The 9417-nt window shown below is 31.5% G+C and overlaps 1 long non-coding RNA gene and 1 pseudogene across 1 annotated transcript; one reads left to right on the top strand and one right to left on the bottom strand.

Moving 5' to 3' along the window:
• The first annotated feature begins 2256 nt into the window (after positions 1-2256).
• LOC130498356 (uncharacterized) lies at positions 2257-3409 on the top strand. The gene is made up of 3 exons (XR_008937249.1): positions 2257-2345; positions 2894-2971; positions 3101-3409. It is a non-coding gene; the product is annotated as an uncharacterized LOC130498356 (long non-coding RNA).
• Positions 3410-4356: 947 nt separating this feature from the next.
• LOC130498413 (uncharacterized) lies at positions 4357-6255 on the bottom strand (annotated as a pseudogene).
• Positions 6256-9417: the final 3162 nt, after the last annotated feature.

Genomic DNA, 9417 nt, shown 5'->3' with positions numbered 1-9417 from the left:
AAAGATTTCTTTGTACACGACATTCATTGTTTTTTTTTAGATCTAATCGACATTGCAATAAACTTTGTAAAACTTGAGCAAATCTAATATATATATATATATATATATATATATATATATTAGCATAATAATAGGTCAAATTGACGTGAAATTATATATTTTTCCATAGTTATCTTTTTCCTTTTTGTGTTTATCTATTAATGAAAAATATACAAAACAATTGAGTGAAAAAATTAAAATTACATCTCTAAGAAGTTACCGACGTAAACATTTGCGTGACATGCAAGTCACGAACTTGGAGGACACAAACTCTATAGTTGGCAAAAATCTTGATTAATGCAAGTAAATAAATATAGCATAATAGGTGAAAATTGATTGATAATCATATATTCTCTATAGTCCTTTTCCTTTTTCTGTTTTATTGTTTCCCAATTTTTTTTAATATATACATATAGCATAATAGGTCAAACTGATGTGAGAATCATATATTCTCCCATAGTTTATCTTTTTCCTTTTGTGTTTATCTATTAATGAGAAATACATATATATAAACAAATTGAGGGAAAATAGTAAAATTATATTCTTTACAAAAAAGATTAGTAAAATTTGTATATATAGCATAATAGGTCAAATTCATGTGAGAAATCATATATTCTCCATAGTTAGTTTTTTCCTTTTGTGAAAAAGAAAAAATTAAATCTCTAAGAAATATTGGAAGTCACTGACGTAAGGATTCATATTCCAATCTAAATATGTAAAAGTCATGTACATGTGTAATCGATTTATGCATATCCATACCAAAATTATTAATATTTAATTTTATTGACTTTTGTAAATTTGTAAGCTATTGAATACATGCATGTATATTCCAATAAAAGTTTTAACCGGTGAGATTGTTTAATAATTGAATATATGCATGGTTAGGTAGAGACCTGCATGTGTCAAAAAAAACACACAACTGTTTCACCAGACGTAACTCATGTGCACGTAATAATATATTTCAAAGTTCTTGAATTTGTAGTTTAAAAGACCAAGGAACATAATTTAAATTAATACCAATAAATTACAACATAAAAGGTAAATACAATTGCAATAAAAGCCACCGTTTAACAATAGAAGGAAATTAAGCAATCTCAAATCTTAAATATGGTCAAGGAGCTTCCATTAATAGGCATGAGTGATTCGATCTCCGCCAAAGCTAAACTCTTAATTTGACCGTCTGAGAAATTTTAATCTGAATCGATCCCTCCGGTTATATGTCGACTCGATTCCTCCGGTTTGGCTTTCCGAATCGGTGGAATAACGATAGAGTAGTTATTGTTGTCAAAAAAAAAAAGAAGAAATTTAAATCTGAAAGAAAAGAATCAAATTTTAATTGAGATAGCATAATATATCTGTTGCAAAAACGGTGATAGCAAAAAAAAGATCTTACTCGGATTGTCCCTTTTTTTTCCTTTCGCTGCATAATATATCTGTTGATAGTATTTTTCATGTAGCATTCCATATGTTTCCTGGAGTTATGGTACTATTCCAAAGCAACATTGTACAAAACAGTTGACGAAGACACTTTTGCTGAACACAAAAACTTGCTTCTTTAATAGCTTCGATATAATTCTTGATCATCATCAACCGGAACCTGCGGGGTTTGAGTTTTTCCTCAACTGAATCAGTATTGGTGAAAAGAGAAGAAGATTTTTTTTTACGTGTGTGAGACATGGTGTTAAACTATGTTAAAAAGATGTAATACGTTTTATATAAGACTGGTATATACATATATATATATATATATATTAGGGTTTTAGGTATTCACAAGCCATGTCATCTTATTCACAAGCTATGTCATCTATTAAAGTGTGCCATGTCATATTTTTTTGGTGAGAGTCTTTGTAGAGATGACATGTAAGCAAAATTAAAAAATCACTTCTCAAATATAGTTTAGGGGATAGTTTAGATAGATGATCTCTTTCGAGATTTTATTTTTATGCTCAAAGATAACATTTATTTACTTGCATAAATAAAGATGGATTACATCTCTCAACAAGTGTCATTAAACAAAGAACTCAGTCCACTAAATCGAATCAATCCGACTTAACTCTGCGTCATGAGAGTTGGCTCGATGGTTGTCACTACAACTTAGGCTCCACGTGTTCGGCATGCCAGCTCGGCTTTATAGTTCGGCGACCAAAGCAATGACCGGAGATTTGGCCCAATCACTCAGCCCGTTAAGCCTAATCTAACTCTTTAGGACAAGGAAATGAGAGAGTTTGTGTATAAAAGGAAGATAAAAGCAACAAGTAAAAGAGATATAGACTTGAACACATAGAAACTGACGGCTAAGAATTAAGGTTTACTTACTTTACTCTTTTTCACCAACTTATATTTTTCCGCCTAATTCCGATAATGCCACTTTATTTCTCTTTTGTTCACATACTCTGTATTTTTTTTGGTCTAAACATACTCTGTAATCTTACTCTCCCTAACTAATAAAAACGTTTTGAAATAATCGACCATCGAATTCGTCTCTTTTATCTAAACCGACCAAACTCAATTCAACATTACCGCACTTCTTTCAGTGCCGGCTCTGGAGATGTGCTCAAGGTGCACATGCACACATGATCTTCTTTTTTTTTTTTTTTTTTTGAATTTTTCTCTTAAAAGTTAGTCTTAGTCCTAGTTTATTAAGATCATATAGGTTAGAATCCTCATTTTGTATATTTAAAGAAATGAGTATAATTCTGAGGAAAATATATTTTAGCCAGGCTAAATTTATGATAATATTTAAGAGCCTACAATTTATCGATAAGCCGGGCCTGAGTTCTCTATTGTATAAATATACTTGTCCAGATCCAGAATATAAATCTATTCTCATTTGTCTTTGTATTTTTCCAAGAAGATTATCAGGAGACAAAAAAGAAGCTGATGGAGAAATTTTCATTCAAGTCTGCTTTCATCCTCCTTTTAGCTTTGACTGGTACGTTTAAAGTTATATTTGTTTATTTTATATAATATGCAAAAACAAATCAAAAGATTTATCTCTAAGTTAATGATAGAAAACAATTAGATTGTGTTGCTTACGTTTGTTAACGCATGTGTTGTATAGTGATGGTGTCTGTAACAGTCCAGAGTGTTGGGGCCAAACGCATGTTACACGAAGAAACTTCTCGGCCCTTGGTTGATGTCGAAGCTTCATTGCCGACGGTTAAGCCACTAAGAGGGGGGTTTGATTTTTGTACACCAGACTGCAAAGAGTTTTGTTTTGGTACCGGTTGTTATTGCGATTGTCCTACTCCTCCATCAACTCATGAATAAATTGTATGATCAACTTCTGATTAAAAAAAAGTATTTGTAAGAAATTATGTGTGATAAACTAAGAAGAATAAATCTTTAAAATATAAGAATATTTTATGGATTCTTATCTTATTAACCGTTCTCTGTTCCTTTCTCTTATCTTTGAGATATCCAAACAAATCTTTTATGTGAAGACGGATTCTCTTCTTAGCTTGACTAAAGATGTTCTTATTAATGCGGGTCCACTGGTGACTATAAATTTTAAAAATCACTTTCTATCACTTTTGATTATTTAAACGATTCTGCCATAATTAAATTGCTTTTTATGAAAAATACTAACTATCCTATACTAAACATTCAAAATTAGTGATCAGCATTCGTCTATCTTTACATTCCTCTTCCGAAGCGGTAAAATTATCTATCTTATTAAAACAGAAATATTATGTTGGACCTACCATTTATTTTGTAAGTTTTTAAATTAAATACACTTTTATATTTTATAGTTAAACATACATTAAATCACTAATGTTTCTTTCTTTCTTTATACTACTATCCATGTTTCCAAACAATATATTTATTTCTTTATACTACTATCAATGTTTCCAAACAATATATTTTTATACTACTATCAATGTTTCCAAACAATACAATAAGTAATCTTAGTTATTTATATCTATCATTTTCTCTTAAATTTTTTGTAGAAACGTCATAATTTCATAAATTGCCAAAATAATGAACTTTAAAATTTGGATTATAAGATTACAAATTATGAAACTATTACAATTTAAATCCAATTAGATTACATATCGGTCATCCATCAGTTCAATCGGTTAGTTTCGGGTTTTAGTGATTTTTTAATATGAATATTTTGAAAACATAAATTTGAATTGTCAGATCTCCGGATTAACCGGTATTGTCACAATCGGGTTGAATTTAAAAACACTGATTTGAAGCAAAAATATTTTAAATACACACTCTTTTAAAAATTACCAAAATATTTGTTAACTTATTAGTGAAATTTTTCATCGTAAAATATTCCGCGCTTCAAAAGCGCGGGTCAAAATCTAGTAGATATTTAAAACTTTACAAGAGTTGTTCACACATGAACGAGTTTACAAAGTTACAACAACACACATCCTCTAATACATGGATGCATGTCTAAACTCTCTTTTCAACACACAAGGAAAACAAATACCAAACCAAGATTGTAAAACGACCTGATCTGGTCAAGAGCAAGAAGCTCGATTACGGTACTATTTTATTCAAGTGGATAGGATGTTAAGAAGAGACACTCTAGCTTGTATCATCACCTTGAAACAGTCCTTCCAGTCCCTCTTCCAGCTCTTCCATGGCTGCCTCCACATCTTTCGATCTAACCACTGCACACTGAATCATCTCACTTACTTCCTCACTAATCTCTTTCTCCTCTTTTGATCTTCCCTTGTCGTCATCACAACGAGCTTCACAAGCTCAGCTTCCATAGCTTCAAGCTCGAGGCAAGAAAAGTCTTTCTTCATGATGATGATCTGTTCCTTTCTTCACAAGCTTCATAACAATCCCCAAACCTTTGTGTTGATTATGATTCTTTAATCTTTTGGCGAGGTCAAGAACGACAATACCGTGCGTAAGACCAAACAAGTGATTGCACTTGTTTCTTGCATCACTTTAGCCAAAGCACTCATGTCTTGATCATCACCACCACACCAAAAACTACTCTCTAAACACGCGTCTGTCTCTTTCGACATCACCATTGTTGGGCTTTTCCAAGCCCATTCCAACTCTCTATTGTCCGATTAGTACGATATTGTCCACTTTGGGCCCGAAGGCAAAGCCCGCATGGATTTGTTTCTGGGACTCCTTCCCAAAAGGCCTCGTACTAATCAGAGTTGGACCATCCCTTTATATACTAAGACATTATTTGTCTAAATTCATGTGGGACTTTGTTTGCATTCACAACAAACCTCCTCTCAAACCAAGTACCACATGAACCTTTGGTTTCCAACTTCCAGCGAAATTCTGGCACACTTCTTGTACCGCCGTAATCACCAACGGGACTCTTCACCTAACCCTTGTTACACCATTAGGATTTATCCACCTAACCCTTACTGCACCATTAGGATTCTCCTCCCACAACCGAAGCTTCCGGGATCTTTGACTGGCCTCTGCTACGCACCCCGCCCTTCCCATCGAAGTGGAGGCTCTTCGAACTTGAAGGGTAGTTTGGTCTTCTTGCAGATGTTCGTCATCCCGGCTCTGATACCAATTGTTGGGATGTGAAAGCCTATGTCCAACTCTATTTATCCGATTAGTACGATATTGTCCACTTTGGGCCTTAATGGCAAGCCCGCATGGATTTACTTTTGGTTTCCATCCCAAAAGGCCTCGTACTAATCAGAGTTGGACATCCCTTTATATACTAGACATTATTTGTCTAAACTTCCAATGTGGGACTTTGTTTGGCATTCACAACAACCATATACTTCTTGATCTCCTTCTTGATCTCTTTACGCGACGCCAGGTAAGCATCACCTCCCCCTCGAGGCTAAAATCACCTCCCTTCTTGCTCCTTCTTAAAGCTGACTGAAGCTCAACAACACTCTTTTTGATCCTCGACGCACCGTCTTTAGCTCCTCCACAAACCTCTAAGTACTTCGACGACACTTCAAGAAGCTCATTTATCAAGCCACTATTAAGAAGAGCTTGTTGCGTTTCAGAGGAAGACTTGAAGAGATCTTCACTTAAACATCTATAAATCTCTGTGAGACCAGAGAGAGACCGTCACGGACCATCGTCCTCGACTCCAACGAAGATGACCCCAAAGCTCTAACCCTGGAGACACTTCTTGAATCCTCCTGACACTTGGATGCAGCCGAACCGGTAAGCTAACACATCTAGCTTTGTATGCTTTGTGAAGTCTCGGAGACAATAAAGACACATACATATCAAGTAATGATGATCAAAATAGGGTTTTCGAGTTATGCTTGTTTGGTCCTTTAGTAGGGTTTATATAAATACACATCTTCAGTGACATAAATGTCAATGAGGTAGGGCCTATCTAATTATACGAAGAAGTGAAGACCATGTGAAGTGAGTATGGGTACTTCACTAAGGAGGACCAGAACACGTAAGACTCATTAAATGCTATTTGTTTGAATTTTAGTTGAATCCTTGTCGAAGTTCGATGTTTCGGTTTCGTTTACTAAAACCGAAACTTTTTTACTCCTCTTTTCATGTACCCAAGCCACCGTCCATTTACGATTCTTTAATATTAATGTCATTATTTAATTAATTTTTATCATCGTTGGATTTTTTTTTATCTTTTGAAGGTTACAAAATATAATGTTATTTATTTATTTTGTATGTGTGGGGTACCTCATTCTCGATTGAATTTCTATTTGAAAGAAAGATCTTTAAAAGATTTTGTTACATTATTTATATGATATGTAATGTGGATATGCTATTGCATGGATGCTTTGGTCCCCACGCAATGGACGATCCTTCCTCCCTTAGATAACACCGTCACACTTCACCACCAATTATGTTACCATGATTTTAGGTGTGTCCACATCATTAGGTTTTCCATTGATCAGGTTTAGAGTCTTTAGGCCTTTTGTTTGTATTGAGAATCTGTAGTTTCTCTTTAAGAATTAACTAGATTTGATCCGCGCTTAAAAAGCGCGGGTTATTTTTTGGATTGTATACAAAATTTGTGAATTAGTATTGAAAGTGTTGTACATATTATGTTACAAAGCCATTTTATATCAAAAGGAGAATTTATTTACAATTATGATTTTGTATGTATACTTTTATGTACACGAACATTTTACCACACCTCTAAAACTAAACTGCAATCGACTTGGAAATATAGGTGCGGTTTGGGTTTAGATCCAGAGCAAATTACATATTCGTTTTTTGGACCCGTAGGTCTCTTTTCGAGTCAGTATCCTCCCTGAGATATGACTGAGTACTCCTGAAATGTTTTTTTGTGTATATTATGTATATATAAGTATTTTAAATATGTTTTTGGTATTATAAATACTTCTTAAGTTTTGGATTCAGATTTTTCGATTTTAGTTTCGGGTTTGAAATAAAATTTCAATTTTTTAAACACTATTTTGGGTATTCAAGAAAAAATAAAATTTAGCATTTCGGTTCTTTAGATCAGATCTCAAATAAATTTTGGGTCTTTTAAGTATTGCAATATTTTGGTATTTGTTTGGGTTTTCGATTAATAATATCATATCTTGCTTATTATTAAGTAATTAATTTAATTTATATGTAATAAAATGTTTTAAAAATACTTTATTTATTTATTTATGAAGTATTTGTATTATAATTTGACTATTATCATATTAATGTATTTGAATAGCATCCAAATCAGCACAAAATCAATATCACTTATATTCAAAAAGGCATTTAAAATATCTTCAACCTTTAGCAGTTATAAAACAGATTTTCTAAGATTTTTTAAAACTCTACACGATGGTGAACATTAAATTTCGCCAAATAACTATACTATAGTTATCCAATTTTGATCAAATCAGAATCCAAAATGTGTAATATACCAAGCATGATCACTTTAATAAATTGATAAATAATAATAATAATTTGGTCTTATTAAGAAAACAATATTATATAGACCTACCATGATATTATATAATACCTATTCATTTCAGTCCATTTTCCATTCATTTTCGTCTTTAGAATATATGTATTGATAATTGGTAGTTCAATCTAAAGATGTTTTTAATTTATTTCAAACTAGTATTATAAGTTACACAAACCACAGTTTCTCATATATACATCCTCTTGTATAAGACATTTCTTCTCTGCATTATCAAAGTTATAATTGAAAACTATAAGCCAATATGGAACATTAATATATAGGTCGTCTATAAAACACGTATGATTTAATATGCATATACTATAACAACTGCGACATTAATGGACTAAAGGAGAATAAATTATTGTTAGAATAATTTATGGTAATATAGATATTAGGCAAAATAATAGGTAAACCAAAAAATCATGGATTAAATGAAAGAGTCCAAACAACTTTGCATAAGTAGATTTTTTAGAATGTTTATGTTTTAATAGTATAGACTAGATCTTGACCCGCACATTCGTGCGGGTTTTCTTATACTATAACATTTTAGTTTATATAAAAAATTATTACTAAATTAATGTAATTTATATGTATTATATAACTTTAAATGTCTATATTTATGTGGCTTATAATGTCATTACAATTAATTTTATACATATTTTAATTCGGTAAAAAATATTTTGAGAGTATTATGTAACAATACTATTTTACATAAACAATATTTTCTTAGAATTTTCTTAAACAATATTTATTTATATTTTAAATAAAATATTAAAATATTAAAAGATATGATGATTAACTTATGTAATTTGGTAAACTTTCTAGAAGATGGTGTAATTAAAAATACCACACATGAAAAATGTTATGACTTCTTTTTAATAGAGAAGATACATACTTCTAAATATTTTGATAAACGATTAACATTTTAATTTTTATTTGAATCACTATTTTGGAAAACATATATTTCAAACATACTCATGGTATAAAAATCACTCCAAAAATCAATATACGGTGACAAAAAAATCTTATATCTTGGAAAACATATCCTATAATATACCACTAGATTTTGACCCGCACGCCCGTGCGGGTGTATATTTTTATAAAACATGTTGTTTTTCATGTCAATATTAGAGTTGGGTAAAAAATCCGAATCTAAAAGTCAAACCGAAACCGATCCAAAAAAACAAAACCCGAACCAAAATTGATTAAATATCAAAATTTTGGTATTTAGAGAACTGAAACCGAATCCGATCCGAACCAAAGTATTTCAGATACCTGAATATTTTTTATAAAACATGTTGTTTTTCATGTCAATATAAGAGTTGGGTAAAAAATCCGAATCTAAAAGTCGAACCGATCCCGATCCAAAAAAAGAACAAAACCCGAACCGAAATTGATTAAATATCAAAATTTTGGTATTTAGAGAACTGAAACCGAATCTGATCCGATTCGAAGTATTTCAGATATCTGAATGTTTCGAAATAGTATATATATATATATATATATATATATATATATATATA

Source organism: Raphanus sativus, chromosome 8 (genome assembly GCF_000801105.2).
Source record: "Raphanus sativus cultivar WK10039 chromosome 8, ASM80110v3, whole genome shotgun sequence".
NCBI lineage: Eukaryota > Viridiplantae > Streptophyta > Magnoliopsida > Brassicales > Brassicaceae > Raphanus > Raphanus sativus.
The sequence above is the reverse complement of the archived record's forward strand: the minus strand, read 5'-3'. Positions and strand labels throughout refer to the sequence as shown.